At 43.2% G+C, this 22,279-nt stretch overlaps 1 protein-coding gene and 1 pseudogene across 3 annotated transcripts in view; both read right to left on the reverse strand.

Moving 5' to 3' along the window:
* Positions 1-22,279, reverse strand: part of Rnf125 (ring finger protein 125) — an 82,158-nt gene that overhangs the window by 46,887 nt on the left and 12,992 nt on the right. For all 3 annotated transcript variants that reach the window (XM_057788788.1, XM_057788786.1, XM_057788784.1), the window contains exon 2: positions 18,275-18,370. The gene's annotated coding sequence lies outside the window, so the exon portion shown is untranslated. The remainder of the gene's footprint in view (positions 1-18,274; positions 18,371-22,279) is intronic.
* LOC130886710 (histone-lysine N-methyltransferase EZH2-like) lies at positions 19,670-21,827 on the reverse strand (annotated as a pseudogene).

Below are 22,279 nucleotides of genomic sequence, written 5' to 3' on the forward strand. Positions count from 1 at the left end.
GCAGACCTTCACTCCTGTTAAATAGGGCAGCTGTGTAACTCCAAACTCAACTTATATAGCTAAATCTCTTCTTAACTTGTTCGAACTATATCTATCAGGGGCTTCGATTTTCTGTTTGTGCTGTCCCTTCCTCTCATTTGGAAAAAAAGAAAACTTTGACATAAGACAGACACAGTCTGCGTCCACCAGCTCCACCATCATTGTCTGAGTGCCATAGGCCTCACATCCATTTTGTATATGCCATGGATATGAGAATTGATCTCACAAACTCTTTCAGAGCCTGCCAAGTAAGAAACACAATAAACAAGAAGTCCTACAGCCAGGCACCACAACACACCCTGTGATTCCCAACGCTGTGGAGGCAACGTTGGGACGATCAGGATATGTTGTCATCATCCACGGTGAGTCCGCACTCAGCTCTGCCAGGGCTGCACGAGACCCCCCCTCTAAAAACACCACCTCCCCAGAGAAGTTCTTCAGATTTGACACCCCATCTTTTGCCTAAGTTTCTTTTAATTTTTCTCAGCCTGAAGTGATTAATGCTTTCTTTTCAGATTCTTGTAAAAATTACAACAAACACAACTGGTTTGCCATTAAGTAGGCATTGGGTTTTTAAGTTATTACATCATGGCATGTATTTATTTATGTATTTAGAGACAAGATCTTGTATGTAGCCCAAACCAGCCTTGAACTCAAGGTTTCCCTGCCCCAGTGTTTTGAGAGGATTACACCTCTATCACCACACCTGGCTTCCAGGAAGACACTTATTTCTGTTATTTTGAGTGAGACAAGGTCTCATGTAGTCCAGGCTGACCTAAAATACAATAGGTAGCCAAGGATGACCTTGAACTTCTGTTATTCAAGGCATAGCATGGGGCAAATTGTCTTTTAGGCTCCCAGTACTGCAGAACAGCATACCTGTGGTCCTTTGTTTCCCACCCGGATTCCTCTTGGCTTAGTTTATAAAGCTGGTCTTCGCTTTGGTCTCTATTGCAAAAGCTCTTTATCTGGTAGGTACCCTTCTAAGTACTTCATGCCAATAATGATAGGAAATTTATTGTCCTAAGCAAGACCTTGTTGAAAATGAGGAAGATGATTCTTGGGATTTGGGGGCAAGAAGAGGTAAGGCAAGGTTCCTGTGGCAAACAGTGACCTTCAACTCCTGATTCTTCTGCCTTACCTCCAGAGCACTTGTATCATAGGCATGCTACCATGCCAGGAAAGAGACTGTTAGTTACATTAAGACAGCAGGTGCTACACAGCTGTCCTGGCCTAAGATCCATATTAGCTCAAAGACTGGGAGCAAGGATATAGGGTGGGTCTTTGCTCATCTCCTTGGCAACTGAGACCTTGTACCTGCAACCCAGCCTTTTTGGTGAGTGGAGATTATCATCAAGCAAGACAGATCTCCCCAACATTGGTTGTCTTACCCAAGGACACTGTACTCTACCCTCCTGGCTAGACGTTCATTAGCTGAGTCACATTCTCTAACCCCTCCTTGGATAGCATGCCCAGGGCCAAGTCCCAAGACTGGTGCCTGTTTCTCTCTCAGAAAACATCCACGGTCCCAGTGACAGTACAACTTGTGCTGCTAATGAGCATATGGTTAAAGTGTAAACCTTTCTTAAACAAGGGCAAGTAGACGCAAGGTCTTTTGCATCCACAGGACTTCAGCCAATGCACTTTACTGGGAGCTACACAGTCCCAACTTGGCATGAATTAGGTCATTGGGTCAGATGATCCTGGGAGTCACAGCACACCAGTTACTTGACAGACAGCTTTCCCTCCCTCCCAGGCTTTCTCTTTGGGGTCTTTGCATGTGACTGTCTCAGACTCCTAGTTTTAGACACTTGCCACAAAAATGCTTTCCAAAGTATCTCTTCCTATATGATAATTTCTCCTTTATTAAGAACAAACAAACAAACAAGTCTTGCTGAGCTTCAGGTGTCTCCAGTTGGTGGAGTGCCGGCCTAGCTCTCAAAGCACTTTATCTGATCATCAGTATTGCACAAACCAGCAGGTGTGGTGGGGTTCAAGTGCTAAGTCTATCTTAGCGCTTGGGAGGTAGATGACAGAGGACAAGAAGTTCAAGGTCATTCTTAGCTACCCTGGGAATTTGGGGGGATAATCTACTTTAGTGAGCTTGTCACAGAAGCCTGACAACAGTAGTTTCATTCCTGCCTCCTACATGGTGGAAGGAGAGAGCAATCCAAAGGTTGGCTTCGGATCTCCACACATGCACTGTGGCCTGTGTGACCCCAATAAGTACACACACACAAAGGCAAAGTGAGTAAGTGTAATGATTCTTTTAAAAAAAATTAACAAATTGAAGCCGGGCGGTGGTGGCGCACGCCTTTAATCCCAGCACTCGGGAGGCAGAGGCAGGTGGATCTCTGTGAGTTCGAGACCAGCCTGGTCGACAAGAGCTAGTTCCAGGACAGGCTCCAAAACCACAGAGAAACCCTGTCTCGAAAAACCGAAAAAAAAAAAAAATTAACAAATTAAAAACACCTTTGTTAGAAGGCTGTGACACGAAGGGAGAGAATGACAGTGACACACAGGATGTAGCTGCTTAGGTTATTACACCTGTGGTGACTTAAGGCAGAGATGGGGGAGGATGATGGCTCAGAAGGGAAAGGGATTGCTGTGCATGCCTGTGCTGAGTTGGGGCTCATATCCCATGGTGGAAGGAAAGAATTGACTCTGAAAAGTTATGGCTTCCACATGGACACCATGCAAGTGAGTATCCCCCACTAACAATAAATAGAATTAAAATTAAAAACAAATTAAAAATCAAAGCTTGTAGGTTGGGGTCCGAAGGCTTCTGAGCTATGTCATCTCCTGAGGACACTTTGGGGAGTACAAGGACAAGTTCAGAAGAGCTGTGTTGCAAGTCTTCCTTTAAGTAAATCAAATCCTTCTTCCCCACCAGTACATTTCTTTACCAATTCTGGAACTCAAGTCAACTCAACCAAACAAATATGTATTTGGGTCTACTTGGAACATGGCACAAAGAAGTACTAGGGTTCTGACACCGCAAGTACAAGTCAAAGTCACGGTCCTGACTTTGTTTTAAGACAGGGGCTTACTGTGTAACTCAAGTTACTATCAAACCCAAACTCATGGCAATCCTCCTGCATCAGTCTCCCAAGTGCTGGGATTACTGTGTTGTTCCAACATGCCTAACTGAGCATGAGATATCTTGAAACATGTTAAATTCATCTTCGATTTTTGCCACAGAAAACTGAACTGTGCTTCTTCTACAGTATAAGCACTATACCACTGAGCCACACTTGAACCCCTCATAACCTTATTTATTTATGTTTGATTTTTTTATTTTGTTTATACACATGTTTTGCTTGCATGTCTGTGCACTACATGCATGCCTGGTGCCTGAAGAGGCCAGAAGAGTGTGTCAGATCCTTTGAAACTGGAGTTAAGGATCGTTGTGAGACACTGTATGAGTGCTGGGAATTGAACCCAGATCGTCTGGAAGAACAGCCAGTTCTCTTAACTGCTGAGCCATCTTTACAAGCCCCATATTAACTTTAAATATGGCAAAAGCTAGATACCTCACCTTTCATTTTGTTTTGTGTATAGCCGGGTCTCATGTAGCTCAGGCTAGATTTAAATTTACTGTGTATCAGAAAATGACCTTGAATTTCTGACCTGCCTGCCTGTTATTCTTGAGTGCTGGGATTAAGGCTCCACCATGTCTGGTACCTTTGTATTTGAGCTAGGGATTGAAGCCAGAGGGCTTTGTACACACTGGATAAGCACCCCACCAGCTGATCTATATCCCCAGATGTGACCTCAATGCTTTTCTGTAGTTGGGATTTTACCTACGGCCTCATACATCCTAGGAAACGCTCTACCAATGAGCTATATCCTCAGCCCTGGATAAGTTCTTGGGAGGAGTTCATGTATATCATGAAGATCTCTGGTCTGTCTTCAAAGAATGGAGGGACCCCTGAATGAGCCGAGCGACTCAGAATGTCCTCAAGCATCCGTGGCTCTCTTTGTTGTACTCTCACATCCCCAGAATGGAATAGCTGTTACTGGCCTTGCTTCTCTGGAACAGAGGAAATGTGATACAACAAGATGCTGTCCAAGAAGGCCCCCAGGCCTAGAAGTCCTTAATGAGACATTAGTAGTAGATGTGGGCTGGGTCTTCAGTTCCTGCCATCACAGAAAGCCCCAGCTGTCTAGTGACAGTCTCAATTCAGGCTAAAAGGCCGTAGCTTGAAAAATGAAACAGAATCTGGCCATTATTCAAGCATTTAGAACAAAGTTTAAACCTAAACTGAAACCAGTGCCTGAGTATTCATCAACTCCGCAAGTGAAAGGCAATAACAGAGCGTTCCTCTGGGACAGTGGGGAAAGGGGCACACTGACAGTCATTTTTAGACAGCAGTTTGAAGCAAAGTGAATATTTCTTTCCTTTTTTTTTTTAAAGTTTTTATTTTAGGGGTGGGTTAGAAAGATGGTATGGTTTTTAACAGCAAACACTGCTCCTCCTAAAAACCTGAGTTCCATTCCTAGCACCCATGTCAGTTCACAACTGCCTGTAACTCCAGCTCCAGAAGATTCGATGCCTCTGGCCTCCGCAGACACTGCATGTCACATACCCATTCCCACAGAAGTTTACTAGTTAAAAATTATTTTTTAAAAAAGGAAATGTCTTTTAAAAACATTTTAATGTATAAGTTTGGTTTTTTGAGACCGGATTTCTCTGTGTAGCCTTGGATGTCCCAGAGTGCTGGGATTAAAGATACCACCACTGCCTGGCAAACTATTTTTTAAGGTAGGATCTCACTCTGTAACCCTGACTGCCCTGGATCTCACCATATTGCTCACACCAGCCCATCTACTGTCCTGAACCTCACAGTACTTGCTGTCACCAATTTCTTCCCTGTTGAAACAATAGGTGTGTGTGTGTGTGTGTTAAATACCAGAGAATGCACCAAGCACTCTGAACTCTTTTACTTTTTATTTTTGAGACAGGTTCTCACTAAATTGTCAAAACTGGCCTGAAACTTACTACAGCCCAAACCTTGGCCTTGAACCTTGGTGTTTCAGAGCTGGGATTACAGGCGTGCGCCACCCAGTCCTGGGATTATAGGCATGAGCCACCATCCCCCACTCCTCCTTCCTTTTTGGATAGTATTCTTTTTCAATTTGATGGCATTGTTGGAAAGTGCAAACTAGGAGGCAGGCCCAGCTGGAGGGAGGAGGTAACTAGGGGGTCCCTGGACACTCCTCCTTGCTCTGCCTGCTTCCCAGCTGCCTCGAGGTGAGCAACTCTGCTCTGCCACACCCTTCCCACCATGCTGTTCTGCCTCATCTCAGACCTAAAACAATGCAGCGAACTGACCATGAACGAATCTCCCTAAACTGTTTTCTCAGGCATTTGTCATTGAGATGAAAGTATCTAATAGAATAAGAATACAACATAATCATGAATCATGCTTTTTGCCTTTTTAAGGGGGCCAGGGGGCTCTCATGTAGCTCATTATATATCTGACCTTGGACATCTGATCCACTTGTCTTTGTGTCCCAGGAACGGGAATCGCAGGTGGACACCATAAGTGGTGTTCATCTCTTTCTGAGATTCTTCTATGCTCAATATGACCTGAATGGAATGTCAGTGATGGTTCTCACTTTCCCCACTCTGTTATCCAGCTTTGTCTTAACTGATCACTTTAGCAGGTAATACTGCACAGCTCCCAGATAAAACAAACAGTAAAGGGGAAGAGAGGAGAAACTTCTGAGTCACATAGCAGTATCTGTCAAAACAATGTTTTCAACCACAGTTCATGGCCCTCTACAGTTGTGAAATCAATTCACGAGTTCTAAAATCCAGGATATAATAGGAAAGGAGGAGCACATAAGAGAATAGTGTACTACATACAGAACAAAAGCAAGGCCTTAGCAAACATTTGTTTCTCTTGTACACCCATAAGTATGTGTGTCTTGGTGAAATATATTCTAAACCAAAGTCACGGGGAAAGGAAGGGAAATAGGAGGCCACTCATATTAGTTTGTTTGTGCGATTGCAATGCAATGCTATGGTTGGGTAACTTTATGGAGAAGAGGTTTATTTGCTCTTGTGGAAATGATCCAAAGTCCAAGGACTGCCTCTGGTAATGGACTTTGCCTTTGTGATGGCAAAGTCCCAATGGTGGCAAACAGCGTCACATGGCAAGAGGCACAGACTGTGCATGTGTCCGTTCAGTCTCTTATAAAGCCACTGAGAGTCAACCATGTTGGGTCCACTACCCTGACCTTCTCAAATCGAATTAAACTATTTTTTTTTAAAGACAGGGTCTCTCTGCACAGTTGGGGTGGAGGGGGTAGGGAGGCAAACTAGGAACTTGAAGCAATTTTCCTCCCTCAGCCTTCTGAGTGCTGGATTATAGATAGAAAGCACCACACCTTGTCCCCTTCTTTGTGTTTTAGGTATGGTTTCATATATCCTGGCTGGCATCCAATTTCTTATGTAGCCAATGATGATCTTGAACTTCTGAGTGCTAGAATTACAGGTGCATGCTACCATGCCCACTTTATGCTGTTTGGGGACTGGACCCAGGACCTCTTGCACGTGAGGCAAGAACTGCCATGGAGCTACTCCCCCATCCCCATGCTCGGCTCCTGCTGCTCTGTTTTGCAGAGCTGGTGACCTAACCAAATGCCCCATGTATCTTGAGCAAGTGCTGGACCACTGAGACAGCTAACTCCTGCTCCTAAATTTGAATTTCTGTAGTCTAAACCAGATTAGTATGAAGTGAAGATCAAATATACCTGTTTAGAGAAGCATAGGCCATTGAGAGTGAGGCAATAAGAACATGAGATCTACTCAGTCTTATTCCAGTATTTAAGAGTAAATTGTTCAACCACAGCTTGCATTTAAAAACTGTTTTTGTTGGGCATGGTGCATGCCTTTAATCCAAGCACCGTGGAGGCAGAGGAAGGTAGAGCTCTGTGAGCATGAGACTGGCCTGGTTTATAGGAGTACCAGGTCAACCAGGGCTACCGAATAGAGAAGCCTTGTCTCAACAAACACACAAAAATCGTTTTTAGTTCAATCTATTATATTTACAGTTTCTTTCGTCTATTTGTTTACTTACTTCTGTGGGGTGTGGGTGTGTAGGAGTGGCCCGAATGCCATGGGACACAACCACTTGCAACTCCTCCTCCAGGGATCTGGTGCCCACTTTGGCATTTTCCTCTCACAGTCATGTACTTAGCTACTTTTTGACCCTGGAGGCAAGAACTATCTACACTCAGGCCACCAGAAGAAGGAGAGAATGATGAAAGGTTCGCTTTCTTTCTTTTAGAATGGAATGCTTCCCCTCATAGCAGATGCACTTCCTTAAAAAATAGGTTACATTTATTGATCTTTGTGTGACTTTGTGTTGGGGATCGAGCTTACCATGACACCCATGTGGCCGTCGGGGAAAACACGCAGGAGTCAGTTCTCTCCTTCTATCATGGGGCCACTGGGATCAAGGCTCAGGTGGTCACCTTGGCAGCAAGAGCCTTACCTGCTGAGCCATCTAGTCTCCCCAGTCCCCACAGTGGATTCGGAAAGCACATTCTCCAGTAGGCCATGTACCAGTGGGTATCTTTTGACCTGTTACCCGTTTGGCATGGATGACCAACCAGGTAGGCCTCACACACCTGCATAGTACCAATAGGAAGGCTGGATAGGGTTCAGTCAAATAAATCTCTGTAGTTATAAAATACTCAGTTTTAGGCATGTCTTATAGCAAAACAAAATGAGCTACTGTAGCCAAAGACCCAAAAGAAACTCTGAGACAATTTCTCAGGAATTGTCCTGGCAATTTCTCACACCAGACGACGGGAAGGGAGTCTGGAATCAGATTAGTGGATGGCCGGCAGCCGACTTTCTGGGATAGCACAGTAACAGGCCTGCAACCAGAAGTTCCTTCACCCCTGGTAGAGAGGGCTCACTCTCATGACCAGCTCCTTCCTTTACCCACTGTGGATTTGAAGGCAGCCTACTTTTCATGATCCCTAGCATAATGGCCTTCTTTCTTCTCTCACTCCCTCCAGTTTGACCATGATAAAGTAACTAATCTAGAGCTAGAATGCTCAATTCTAGGGACTACCTGTGATGACACCCAGAAAGTCAGCTACCGGACATCCCCAGGTTGTAAAGTGGGCACGACAGTAGAGTCTTATAATACCAGTGCCCAGTGCCAGTTGAGGAGCAGGATCTGGAGTTCTAGGGAATTCTGGGCTGCATAAGGAAATGACAATAACAAATGGCAAAGTCATGATGACTCTGGATCTTGCTGAGGTACTGTAACCTGGAGAGTTGCTTTCCTTTCTTACATACGGAATGAAGAGGCCAGACACTCATTTTGAACTTCTCTGCCCAGATCTGGTCTTTATGTGGCATTCTAAAACTTCTTCCCTCACTCCCTTTGATCCTTCTCCCTTTCTTCCCTTCTTTATTTTGTATACTTTTGTAGTCTCCTATGTGAGGACTTGTTGAGAGGTCCTCACGGAGAAGCACAGCTATGTGGATACCCTCCATCAAAGAGTAGTCTCTTCCACCATGCAAACAGCTTTGGGAGGAAGACACAGAGTGGAGAGGAAGGGACACCTGCACAGTCAGCCAGATCAGCTGGAGTAACCTTGCTGATCAATGGAGTGATACATGTCACAGCCAGATGGCCCTCCATTCTGTTTGTTTTGTTTTGTTTTGTTTTTGAGACAAGAGCCAATGTAGCCAAGACTGGCCTTGAACTTGCTAGGGAGAATCTGTTTCTGTTTTCTGTTCTCTCTGTGTGTGTGTGTGTGTTTCTGTTTTCTGTTCTCGATACTTTTGTCATATGATAGGGCATCTCTTGGGTATATTCCCAAGAGTGGTATTACTGGATCTTGGGGTAGGTTGATCCCAAATTTCCTGAGAAATCGCCACACTGATTTCCAAAGTGGTTGCACTAGTTTGCATTCTCTTTCTCTCTCTCTCTCTCTCTCTCTCTCTCTCTCTCTCTCTCTCTCTCTCCCTCCCTCCCTCCCTCCCTCCCTCCCCCTTCCCTCATCCCCCCCCCCCCCGTGTGTGTGTGTGTTTGCAGATGGACCCATGTGCCTGTGTGTGGACTAGAGAACTCTATCCGAAGTTCCACTGAACTGGGAGCTAATCTGGTGTGCACATGATCACATTTGGCTTCTTATGTGAGTATTGGGGATTTGAATTCAGGTTTTAAAGCTTACGCAGCAAGCATTCTTACCCACTGAGCTACTTATCTTGCTACTCGGAATCATGGTATCAACTGCTAGAGATATGATAATAAGCATAGTTCCTAAGCCATTTTTTACATTTTTACTTATATTCTGTGTATGGGTGTTTTGCTTGCATATTTGTCAGTGTATGCCTCATGCCCAAGGTAAGGAGAAAAGGGCATGGGTGCCCTGGAACTGCAGTTACAGAGGGTTATGAGCAACCATGTGAGTGCTGGAAACTAAATTCAGGTCTTCTGAAAGAACAGCCAGTGCTCTTAACTGCTGAGCCATCTTTCCAGCCTCAGTCTTTATGTCTTATTTTCAGTGAACACCAGCTTGAATCTTACGTAGTTCAGGGAGACCTCAAGCTTGCTATGTAACTACAGATGACCTGAAGCTTCTGATTCTCCTGCTTCCACTTCCCCAGTTCTGGGATCACAGTCTTTGTCTGTGTCCCCCCATGCCTTCCAAAATAACAGATTCTCACTCTCCATTTAGACAAGGCATTCTTTCACACGTTTACTATAGAAAAGATACCTTTATAGAAAAACCTCTTCTTCTCACATTTGGGGCTCAAAAGATGGCTTGATGGTGAAGAGCACCGACTGCTTTTCTAGAAGACCCAAGTTCAATCCCCAGCACTCACATAGTAACTCACAACCAATTGTAACTTTAGTTCCTGAAGATCTGAAACCCTCTTCAGGTCTACACGGGCACTGCATGCCCATAATGCACAGATGTACATGCCTGCAAAACACGCCTACACATAATACATGAAAATAAACAATCTAAAATCAAGCCTCACATTTGCACTAGAAAACAGACCATGCCAGCTTCCTGTTTATTACAGTCTTTCCTCACAGGGACTAATGTGTATTCTCCTTAAGTGCTATTGCCATGCAGTAACAGCTGGCCAAGATTCATGTTCTGCTCAGGCTCTGTGTACTATTAACATATGGAAGTGTACTCAGATAGGACTCATCTCCCAGTAATACTGTGCTTTAAAGTAGAGCTAAATAATAGTGGCTGTTGATATTGATCAACACTCAAAAAGGGTCCAATGTTCATGTTAGCCCTAAAGAGCAAACACACTGAGATGGTTTGTACCAAAGTAAACGTTTAGCTTTATTTTCCAAGTTTATTTTGTTGTCATCCCCCTCCCTTGTAAGTTTAAAAAACAAAACCAAACAGCATACAATCAAAGCACCTAGTCTTTCTTTCTCACTCTCTCTCTATTTGAGGAAGGGATTATTTATTTTGAGACAGGGTCTCAAGTAGCCCAGGCTATGACAGAAGATAGCCTTGAATGTGATCCTTCTAGCTCTGCCTTCTAAGGACTGGGACTATAGGGTATGCAATACCATGCCTGGTTTATGAAGTGCTGGTAAACAAGTTTAGGGCCTCCTGCATGCTAGACAAGTAATTTATCAACTGAGATATATCTCCAGATTTATATTTTTTTCTTTTTAAAGGCATGGTCTCATTTTGTAGGCCAGGCTGGCCCTGTAACTGGAAGGAATCCTCCTGCCTTATCCTGTCCAGAGCTGGGATTGCAGGTGTGAATCACCATGCCAACTTTTGCTTTGCATTTAACAGCATTCAGAAATAATTTCGTATGCACACCACTCACTGCACACTTTATTTATTAATTCATTCATTTATTCTGTTTTTCTAGACAGGGTTTCTCTGTAGCTTTGGAACCTGTCCTGGAACTAGCTCTTGTAGACAAGGCTGGTCTCGAACTCACAGATCTGCCTGCTTCTGTCAGAGTGCTGGGATTAAAGGCCTGTATCACCACTGCCTGGCCACTACACACTTTAAAAACCTCCCTTTTTGTTAAAAGCCACTAAAAAGCCTACCAACTAGTGGGGGCCAATCAATAAAGTGCTTGCTACTACCCAAGGATGAAGACCTGAAGTCAGATTCCAAGCACCCAAATAAAAAGTTGGGCCTGTGGCACATGCATGTAATCCTAGTGCTGAGTATGTGGAAATATGAGAATATTTGGAGCTTGCTGGACAGCTGTCAGCATAGACAGATCAGTGAACTCCAAGTTCAATAAAAAAAAAAACCCAACCAAACAAACAAGCAAAAACAAAAAACAAACCCTACCTCAAAAATTAAGATGTAGAGCTAAAGGAAAGGACAACTGACATTGACCTCTGACCTCCAAGTAAAGGGGGTAGCACTCCCCAGTAATTAGAAGGTAAAGGTAGCCTTGAATTCTAGAGTGATCACATCTACATGGGGAATACAGTATAAACATTGTTTTTTTTTAATGGAAACACAATCAAATGAAAGTATTCATAGAAAAATAAGAGAGAAATAGATATAAAACTTAACACCAAACCCCAGCACTCCAGAAGCTGAGGCAGGATGATCACACATTACAGGCGAGCCCAGACTACACAGTGAGAGTGCCTGTCAAAAAAAAAAGTTACATAACCTTAATCAGGTATGGGCTAGTGGTGCATTCATTTTCCTAGGGCTCACAGGAGGATCAAGGGGGTCACAAATGTACAGGCAGCCTGGCTACACAGTGAGTTCAAGGCCAGCCTAGCTTGTATGAGTCTATACTAACCAAGCCCAACATGGTGGCACTGGCTCTTAATCCCAGTACTGGAGAGGCAGAGGCAGGTGAATGTCTGTGAGTTTGAGATCAGTCTAGTGTACAGATTGAGCTCCAGGCCACCCAGTGCTACACAGTGAGGCCCTGTCTCAAAATAAATAAGTAGTTAGAAGAAAAATTAATAAATGAAGGGTCACAGTGGTTAACTTGCTCTCTTCAAATATCTCTAAGGAGGCAGCACTCTCATCCTGTATTGCTCTGGAAAGCAAAATCTAGACGAAGGGCAGAAGCCATGAGCAAGCACGTTCTAGCTCAACCTAGGGTGCTGACTAGGCTTTTGCTCTCCTCAGTGACCTCTGGATAATCAAGGATCATTTTAGTGGCTGGAGTGAGAAATGTCCCTCACAGGTTCAGGTGTTTGACTGTCTGGTTCCCAGTTAGTGGGGCTATTTGGGGAGGCTAAGGTGGTGTAGTCTTGCTGGAACATAGCCACTGGGCAGGCTTTGAGAGCATGTAGGCTTGTCCTGCTTCTGTTTGCCCTCTGCTTCAAGCTTGCATTTAAAGACATGATCTCAGATGCCTGCTCCTGCTGCCTTGCCTGCACCTTACTGCTGCGCTTTTCCTTCATGGTGGATCTTGTCCTTCTGCGGCTGTCAGCACTGGTTAACCCTCCCTTCCATAAGATGCCTTGGTAGGGTGTTTTATCAAGCAACAGAAAAGTGGCTAACACAGTCATCAAGGTTAGGTTAGAGATCACTTGACTGGAACATTGTAGCCTATTATGCTACTTTGAATATCAGACTTTCCTGTTCTTTGTTGACCTTCATTCCATCCAGAACCTCAGGAAGGAATAAGATCATGTTTTTGCATTTCTACAACAGATTTCTAAACGTTCCAGGCATGTCCACCCCATGGTCCAGGATGGTATTGAATTCAGACAGATACATTTGGGAATGCCAAAGTCATGCTGCAAGGTCAAGAGGGCAACACCCAGTCTAGCTGATGCCATTGGATGCAGAGCCCAGGTCTTTGTTGGAACCCTGTTATGCTCTACAATGACTGCCAAGTTCTGGCTGATCCCATTCATAGTTCTGATGGATATTTCTGAGAATAAATAGTACAAAATATCCTATGGTCTCAAGGACATAATTTGAAGATATGTCTTACTTTCAGAACCATAAATGTCATGTTTCTACTTCTTGGAAATTGAGACTGAGAGTATATTCTTAAAATGGACTGGGTTCAACTTGCACTACAACTCTCTAGAAGAAAACATGTTATTGTTTTAAGACATTCATTCTGGGATGAAAATATAAAAAATGTAAGATCATAGTTCATGCATCTCATGGGTGGGCAGAGCATACTACGAAGGAGTACACATGCTCTGAGTTAGGGGTAAGGAAGGAAGGTGGTGAGGATAACAGAATAGAATCCATGGAATGGGCAGAGAAGAGGGAAATTGTGGGGCAAAGCTTAACAGATGGAAAGAGCAAGGATTGGTGGGCACAAGAGTGAGCACAGCAGAGTGGCTAAGACTATGTCCATTTCAGAGGGTTCTTAGGGAAATGAGAAATGCTCTCACATTCCAATCCATTTGTGTTGGAAAACAGATAAACCTATAGATCTGAGTGATGGCAATATTACTTTATATATGAATGACACCTTCTGTTTTTCAAAATGCTATTTCAGTGAGAGACACTGTCTTGAAAAACAAGGTGGTGGCTCCTGAGAAATAGCATCTGAAGTTGATTTCTGGTTTCCATGTGCATACACTTTCATACAACACATACATACACACACACACACACACACACAGAGAGAGAGAGAGAGAGAGAGAGAGAGAGAGAGAGAGAGAGCATTCAGAAAGTCAAACATAGTGGTGCATATATATGGACCCAGCACTTGGGAGACCGAGGCAGGAGAATACCAAGTTTGAGGCCAATCTGGACTGCATAGCAAAACTCTATCTCAAGAAACTCAGAAAAGGGAGGGGGCTGGAGTGCAGCTGGGTTGGTAGAGCACTTGCCTAGTGCTGTGCTCTCTATGGCTCCAGAAACTGATATCCCTGGGGTGGCAGGGAAATGAAGAACAGATTACACATAGACACACTTACACAGAAAAGCTGGAATTGGTGATCTGGGTTCTCAGATAGAGAAGCCATGACATCCTATAAGCTCAGTGAGTTTACTGTATACAGTCAAACAAGGAGATAGGATACTGCAGACAGATACTGCAGACAGATGAACAAAGGGTATAATATACAGCTGAACAATGAGGCAACGTTAGCTAATCTTGTAGCAGTTCTTAGGAGAGCAGTCTTCAGGCTATAAACAACCAGCGGCAGAAAGCTAACACAGACATTTTCTGAACACACTGTCAACATTCACACTCAGACTAGAGGAAGGTTTTACCACTCACTCAAGGCACTGGGTCCTTGACATGGCTGTGCTCATGTCAAACATACACTTTCACTTGGGATACTACTGGCATTCAGGAAGCACTGAGTTCAGTCCTCAAAAACAATACCAGGCAAGGTGACACATGCCTGAAATCCCCGCACTTAGAGGGCAGCAGAAGGCTCAGAAGTTTAAAGCATCTTTGGGCTACATAGCAACTTTAAGATTAACCTGGGTTACATGGAACTTGTCTCCAAAAATTAAATAATAAAGTTCTATTGAAATGGTAGAGCTCTTGGCTGAATTCTCTAGTACACCTTCCTGATTCTATCCAAATGAATTTTCAAATATTTATGAAGGATACTATCAGAAAAATACAATTTATGGTGAGCGGAGCAGCTCGGTGGTGGAGTACTTGGTTGTATCTCAAAATAATAAATACTAGGAAACAAAAACAAAGCAAAAAATCATCTGGGCCAGAAAGAGAGAGATCATCCATTTAGTAAAGTGCATGCTGCACAAGCATGAGGACCTGCCTTCAGATCCCTACCACCCACACAGAAAGCCGGCTGCAGCGGTATTCATCTATAATTCTAGCCCTGGGAGCTAGAGACAGGAGGATCCAGGGAGCCTGCTAACCAGCTAGTCTAATTGAATCAGTAAATGTCAGCCTCAGTGAGACCATGTCTCCAACAGTTAAATATAGAATGACAAAAGAAAACAGTGGCATCAACCTCTGGATCATATACATATACATGCAAACATGTACACACAGACACAGACAAACACACACATACACACACACACCCGAAATGATGACAACAGAAGGAATATAATAAGATCCATTAGGACTAAAGCCTGGCTCTAAAAAGTACCAAAGGATAAGGCTCTGGCATCCAGAAATTCAGCTAAAGAGAGGAAGGATACTAAAGGCAATAAAGGTGCTTCATTGGGAAGAGCAGAGGTCTAATGGTGTAAACTCTGTTTTCCAAATGCTTACAGCAATCTTATTATAACACAAGAATAAGAAATGTAGGCAAGAGTGAGTGTTCCTATGGCAGCAGCTCAGATCCTGTTGACCTGGTTATCATTTGGGTCATGATTTCAGTCATGTGAGCTACGTCTGGGACTATCTCCGTGCTTAGGAAATTGTTTTTATCCTTTATCTTAAGGTGATATCTGTGGGAAAGAAAGGCTTGGGAGAGCTCAGAAGGATAGGTGGCACAAGATGGAACTAAAAAACACTACGCAGTGATTATGTCTCACTTCATATCTCAGATGTCAAACCATATTTGCATTTCTATGGTAAAACTGTGTTTGTTTCATTTTATGTGAGACAGGATCTTACTTGATAGTTCAAGTTGGCCTCGAACTCACAGTAATCTCCTGCCTCAGTTTACAGATGTGAGTCATCATGTATAGCAATATCCTTATACCTTTGTAGAAAGACTATTTCTTGTTCTTAGATTTTTAAATCAATGAAAACTTGATATATATTTAGATGCGTTATCATCTTATCTATTTACTTATTACTTATTTATTTTGAGACATGCTACCCATGAACTAGCTCTGTAGCAGAGGTTGACCTTGAACTTCTCATCTTTCTGCAGCCACCTCCCCAGTGGAACCTCCACACCTAGCTTTATTTGGTACTGGGTTTCAAACCTATATTTCACTCTCAATTTTTTTGTATTGCTAGAGATTGAACCCTGCACCTTGTGTACCTTAGGCAAATATCCAATCACCAAGCTGCATTGCCTGTGCCAGTATCACCTCTGAAATTAGGAGGTTTAAGCCTGGTGTAGTGGTACAACCTTTGATCCCACAGCAGAGGCAGGTTGGTTGACCTCTGTGATTCAAGGCCAGCCTTATCTACCTGGAGAGTTCCAGGCTATCCAGGTCTTCACTTAGAGACCCTGTCTCAAGCAAACAAACAAACAAACAAACAAACAAACACACAAAGGAAATTAGACAGCTTAGTGCTCTGGTTCTAGACCTGTTAGTATAGCATTGTGAAAAAACAAACAAAAGAACACCTAGATAAATTAGACACTTGGATTAGGACATTTGTTCTAGCAAAGAATGAAGAGGCCTGGATCAGCTTCTGCTCCGGTCTTTTGATAAAGCCCAGAGCACTGCTTGAATATGCAAATCATAATCTCCAAGGTAAATAAAAGCCCAGAGCAGTTTTGGATTACAGATATTGCTACTGCTTATCTAATCTTTGTGGTTTTTATAAACAAGGCCATAGAAGCATAAAGGGTAAGGTCAAGTCCAAAGTGAGTGAGCTGTCGTTTGGTTTCACAGGCTAGCCTATGATCACATCTTTCAAACAGGATATAGACAAAGGGAAAGTCTAATGACTGCAGTGGGGAAAACAAACCATGGAATTCCAACTGAATGACCCTGTTCGCCTGAATTATCCAAACTACATCACTTGCTTTTTGTTTTTTATTTTATTTGTTCTATTTTGGAAACTGAGGGATCATCAGTTAAAAGGCGCCAGGCTATAGAGATCAGTTAAAAGCAAGCACTGTTCTTCCAGAGGACCTGAGTTTGCTTCCCAGCGCCCATGTTAGGTGACTCATAGCCACTTGTAACTGCAGCTACAGGGGACCCAACATCCTTTTCTAGTCTCGGAAATCACCTGGTCTCAAGTGGCAGATACACAATGACACTGACACATACCCATAAATAAAAGTAAAACTATTTCTTAAAACAAAATAAAACCACAAGAAGCCAGTAATTACAAAGGCGGGAGGATCAGAAGGACAAGATAATCCTGACTACCTAAGGAGTTCAAGGTCAGCCTATGTCACACAAAAATGTCTTAAAGGATTAAATCATACAAACAACTTATCTCATTTTCTACCCAAGGACAGCTTATGTCATTTTAAAATAGATAATAGGAAGTGGTGTTTTGTTCTAAAATAAGAACTTCATCTCTTGTTGTTTAATATTGTGTTTAATATGTTCAATATTACAAATTCTATCTGAAATTTACATTTCATGGCTGAAGAAATGGCTCTGTGGCTAAAAGCACTTACTGTTCTTGCAGACTACCAGAGCTTAATTTCAGCATTCACATTTGGCAGTTCACACAACCTATTAATCTAGCTCCAGGGATTCTGATACCCTCTTCTATCTGCCACAGGCACTGTACTCACCTATACTTAACCACACACACACTATACCACAACACACACCCACATTAACACAATACCACTCATAAATACATTACACATAAACACACTGACACATGCACACATACAACACACACACATACGCACACAGAGTCTTAATTAGGATTTCTATTGCTATGATAAAACACTGCTGTGGGATAATGTCCTTATACACTGTAAAGTTTTATCATGCTTATTGTTGTAATAAAATGTTGATTGGCCAGTAGCCAGACAGAAAGTATAGGTGAAGCAACCAGACTAGGAGAATTCTGGGAAGAGGAAAGGCAGAGATGCAGTCACCAGCCAGACGTAGAGGAAGCAAGATGAGAATGCCTTACTGAGAAAAGGTACCAAGCCATGTGGCTAAACATAGACAAGAATTACGGGTTAGTTTAAATTGTAAGAGCTAGTTAGTAATAAGACTGAGGAATAGGCCAAATAGTTTATAATTAATATAAGCCTCTGTGTGTTTATTTGGGATTAATGGATGTGGGACCAGGCAGGACAGAAACTTCCATCTATACACCACAACCCAAAAAGCATGCCACGGAGGAAAGGATTTAATCAGCTTAAACTTCTACATCACAGTTCATAATCAAAGAAAGTCAGGACAGGAACTCAAGCAAGGCAGGAACCTGGAGCCAGGAGGTGATGCAGAGGCCACGGAGGAGTGCTGCTTATTGGTGGGCTCAACACAACTTGTTCAGATTTCTTTCTTATAGAACCCAGGACCACCAGTCCAGGGATAGCACCACCCATATTGGTCTACCACCCCTACATCAATGACTGTCTTAATCAGTGTTCTACTGCTGAAGAGACACCATGACCATAGCAATCTTGAAAAGGAAAGTATTTAATTGGGGTTTGCTTACAGTTTCAGAGTTTTAGTCCATTATCAGCACAGTGGGAAGCATGGTAGCACACAGGCAGACATGGTCCTGGAGGAGCTGAGAGTTCTACATCCAGATCTGCAGGCAGAGGAAAGGAAAGAGACACTCTTGATCATTTGGAGCCCCAAAGCTCATTCCCAGTAACACATACCTCCTAATCCCTGTCAAGTGGTGTCACTCCTTACTGACCAAGCATTCATATATATGAGGCCATGGGGACCATTTCTATCCAAACCACTGCAATAATTAATTTTAAAAAATGCCCTACAGGTGGATATTATAGAGGCATTTTTTTTCTTTTTTCTTTTTCTTTTTTTTTCTTTTTTTTTATTCTTTTTTACTTAAAATTTCCAACTGCTCCCCGTTTCCCATTTCCCTCCCCCTCCTCCCACATATTGCCCCCTCCCCCCGCTCCCCTCCCCCTATCCCTACTCCTCTTCTCCTCCCCCTAGTCCACTCCCCCTCCCTCTCGATACTGAAGAGCAGTCCAAATTCCCTGCTCTACAGGAAGACCAAGGTCCTCCCACTTCTATCTAGGTCCAGGAAGGTGAGCATCCAAACAGGCTACGCTCCCACAAAGCCAGTTCATGTATTAGGATCGAAACCTAGTGCCATTGTCCTTGGCTTCTCATCAGCCTTCATTGTCCGCCTTGTTCAGAGAGTCCAGTTTCAACCCATGCTTATTCAGTCCCAGTCCAGGTGGCCTTGGAGAGCTCCCAATAGATCAGTTCCACTGTCACAGTGGGTGGGTGCACGCCTCGTGGTCCTGATTTCCTTGCTCATGTTCTCCCTCCTTCTGCTCCTCATTTGGACCTTAAGAGCTCAGACGGTTGATCCAAATTGGGTCTCTGTCTCTCTCTCGATCCATCGCCAGATGAAAGTTCCTGTGCCATTCTCCTTGGTAGAGGCATTTTCTTAACTGAGGTTTCTTTCTCTCATATGACTTTAGCTTGTGTCAAGTTGACATAAAACTATCTAGCACGCACACCATGCATACCACAATACCCCATACTGAATCATACATACATACACCACACATATACCCTTCACTACACAGATACACACACATCACACATATCCCCCACATATACATGCCACACAAATAAATGATTTTTTACAAGTTGATGCATTCTTTATTCAAAGTTGAAAAGTGTACCATATTGCACATTATTGTAAAAATTCACTGGTACAAAACATTTTGCAGCTGGTAAGAAGGCAACAAAAGGTTGATTTTAAAACTCATCACTATAAATTATTGTTACAGTACTTTGCAAATTCAGAATTCAAATTGCATTTTCTTTTTCTAAATTGCCTACAGTACTCAAGGTTCCTGAAGTTTAGGTAGCTGTTTCAGGAGGAAGAGAAGAGGTATTGATGTCAAGGGATTTCTATTTCTCTTTTGATGCTCACATACTTCAGGGCATCAGCCTGGCTATAACTGTAACCCAAAACCAGCTCTTCACCAGCCTGATGGCTCTCAGTAAAGATGAATATCCTGTGACCAGCATTAACCATGGTAACTTTTTCATAGCAGTTTGGATTTACTGATAGCAAGATGAATTTTGTTGTCCTTGTGGGTTATGTCATTGTTTAAAATGAGCAGGAAGCTACACATATATTTGTCATATACTTGCCCTCTTCTGTCTATTTCATCCTGAGAAATAATCTCTCCACAGTATTCTGAAATAGATAAAGATTCCCCAGCCTGCCACATTAGATGGTGACAGTAATACGTGCTTTATAGAGTCCCACCAAATACTGGAGTCCTTGCAGGACATGTTTTTGCTGTCCCAATGGTCAGCAGCTCCATGTAAGACAGAGGTCAGGGTCACACTCTCAGATAGCCAGGGTTATACTGTGTTTTGCAGCAATGTCCAGGAAGGCGGCTTTGATCCTTTTCCAGCTGTATCTTCCTGCAGTGTGCAACCCACAATCGGTATTTTCTTTTCTTCTTTCTTGGAGGAGTGTCCACATCCCCAGTGGGGACACATGCTGACACTGGAGTGTCCATGTCCTCAGTTGGGACACATGCTCATGCTGACACTGGAGAGTCCACATCCCCAGTGGGGACACATGCCGACAGTGGAGTGTCCACGTCCTCAGTGGGGACACATGCCAACACTGGAGTGTCCACGTCCTCAGTGGGGACACATGCCGACACTGGAATATCCACGTCCTAAGTGGGGACAAATGCTGACAGTGGACTCTTTGACTCTGAACTCATACACTTGTGTACATGTTTTGGTCTCAATTAGCCTAGCAATGGCACAGAAGTTACTCTCAGAAGAACCAATGAGCACTCTAAACACAGAGGCTCCAGCACTACTCCACATCATATTCTCGGGAGCTTCGGTATTTGGCTTCATCTTTATTGGTGTTTGACATTGGGAATTTACTTCTGAGGAGCTGCAAGTTCCATCTTTTCTTTCTTCTTCATTGTTCTCTCCTCCCACTTCGGTCCCCGCTTCTCTGACTCTAGCACACTGACGGTGGAGGTGTGGGATGTGCTGCTACTGTTATTAGGAAATCTTCCTCTTCTGTGGCCCGTGGGCATTGGGGTGATGGCTTTATCCACTCAGTAGTGAGGGTAGCAGCAACCTCCTTAGCTCCCTTCAGATGCTGGTAACACTGTTCATGAGGCTTGTTATTCAGAGCTGTTTCTGTGTTCTCCTCTTATGTGTTGGGTGTTGCATGGAAGGGATGTAGGAAGCAGTCATGCTTAAAACTCCTACAGAAAAGAGTATGAAGTCAACGTAAGCTTTGCTCCTTCTGAACACATTTAGCATTTGGTCCATCTATGATTGGGGTGCATTCAGGAGGCAGAGCACCTGGTAACTGCTGCCTGATGAGCAATGGATATATATATTTCTTCTGCTGTACCCTCATCTGGAAACAATGAGGAAATAGCTCCAAAAATTTAATCAGCAGATTTCCAAGGTGGGCAACTTTCTCATCTTGACTATCCTCTAGATATTTCTGGGTTTTCTATCATCAGGATCATCTCCATCATCATCGTTATCATTATCATTATTAGCCAAGAACATTTACCAACTCCACAAAAATTCACCATTTATAAATCTACATTCTCTGTCTCCATGCACTTTTCCATCCCAGTTTTCACTAGTTTTTTGGTGAAAGTGCCATCCTGATCTAAAACTTCATTCCCCATACAAAGAATGGTATGTAAAAGAGTTCCATCTTCCACTATAAAATTCTGTTGTCAGGGAGACAAGAATACATCATGGGCCCGATGCGACTGCATTCAGGGTGTTAAGCCAGATGACTTGTGCTGGAAAATCCAGTCCCTGGGTCACTGACAAGAAATCATGATGTGTGCTGGCTGTATCCTTCACTGTTTCCGTTCTTGGTTTAAGGCTTCCATTCTTTCCAAATTTTTTTGACAATTGGAAATAAACACTATTTACTTCGTTGGCTCTTCTAAACCTCTTGAACTGTCTAGGCTCATATAGTCTGATTTCACATGCTTCCACCAGCAAACTGGTTCCTTCTCAGATTTCTTTCCAGCCTGGCCCATGATGACTCTGTCCCACACACCAGCCCACACTGTCCCCACTGCCAGGGCTCCACTGCCTTCGATGTCCCACTGGGTATCGGACGTAACTCAACCAAATGTCAAACACAGCAACCTGCATAAAATAATTCTTAGAAATAGTTTGCACATTGCTAACCCAACCCATTGCTATAAAAGAAAGAAAAATCAGATCCCCAATAACACATGCCCAACTAACAGATAGTGTAGATATTTTCAGATTGACTGGAAAGACTGACTGTTGAGGCTGGGCATTGCTCACCTTTGTAATGCTAGCACCTCCACATATACACATGCAGCAAATTCATAGGTATAAAATTAAATAATTAACTTTCAAAAATTAAAAAAAAAATTCTCCAGTAGTTTTTTTTAATGGGTGTGAATAGGGGGTATGGGACTTTGTTGTAACTTTGACATTAGCTAGAACTCCCTCCCCT

Source organism: Chionomys nivalis, chromosome 14 (assembly GCF_950005125.1).
Source record: "Chionomys nivalis chromosome 14, mChiNiv1.1, whole genome shotgun sequence".
NCBI classification, from domain to species: domain Eukaryota; kingdom Metazoa; phylum Chordata; class Mammalia; order Rodentia; family Cricetidae; genus Chionomys; species Chionomys nivalis.